This window comes from Epinephelus fuscoguttatus, linkage group LG9, assembly GCF_011397635.1.
Source record: "Epinephelus fuscoguttatus linkage group LG9, E.fuscoguttatus.final_Chr_v1".
Lineage (NCBI taxonomy): Eukaryota > Metazoa > Chordata > Actinopteri > Perciformes > Serranidae > Epinephelus > Epinephelus fuscoguttatus.
Genome location: NC_064760.1, coordinates 35,184,699 through 35,185,433, shown reverse-complemented (window position 1 = coordinate 35,185,433; position 735 = coordinate 35,184,699). Strand labels below are relative to the sequence as shown.

The window sequence follows — 735 nt, the reverse complement described above, 5'->3', positions numbered from 1 at the left end:
ACCACAAGTCCTATAGCCTTACGTACACCAATAAGAGGTGCATGCAATCTGGGTCAACATCAGGCTACCACCTGAGTCACTTTATCTGATATCAGACACTGTCTGAACCCACGCCTCCTGAGAGACTGGAGCCTTAATCCAGCGCCTTAGACCACTCGGCCACACTACCTGCAAGGAAGCCCTTCCCTTGTGTCTGCAGCTTTTTTTCCCCTGTTTCTTTTTTCCGCTAAGCCATACTCACGTGCGACACATGCCCTACATTGGACATTTCACGTCCCATGCAGATCTAAGCAGGCTTTTGAAGAGATGGCACGGAATGATTTATCTTCCACCCGGCTCGTTGGTCTAGGGGTATGATTCTCGCTTTGGGTGCAAGAGGTCCTGGGTTCAAATCCCGGATGAGCCCGGCAGTGCCTGTTTAGTTTCTGACGAACTGCACAGGAGAGGAATATTGGGTGCTAGAGCCCAAATCCTGGCCCAAGACTTGAGCCCCGCTTCCACCAAACACCTTCAGTATGGTACCTTTGGAACCACAGGTAACCCTTCAGACATGCTACCCATGTGGTAGACCCTAGCGTTCCCACCGCAACCAGTGCTCTTCATGTGGGCCTGGTCACTGTATTTCCTATTACCGGCGACACAGAAGGAAGTCCGCACCTCGTTGATTGTCTGTTGCCTGGGGTGTGAGTATTGTGAAAACAGTGATGTAGTAATTCCTCTCAATCATCACTTACG

General features: G+C 50.7%; 1 non-coding gene across 1 annotated transcript; it reads left to right on the top strand.

The window, feature by feature from the left end:
- The first annotated feature begins 334 nt into the window (after positions 1-334).
- On the top strand, positions 335-406 carry trnap-ugg (transfer RNA proline (anticodon UGG)). The gene has a single exon. It is a non-coding gene; the product is annotated as a tRNA-Pro (tRNA).
- The last annotated feature ends 329 nt before the right edge of the window (positions 407-735 follow it).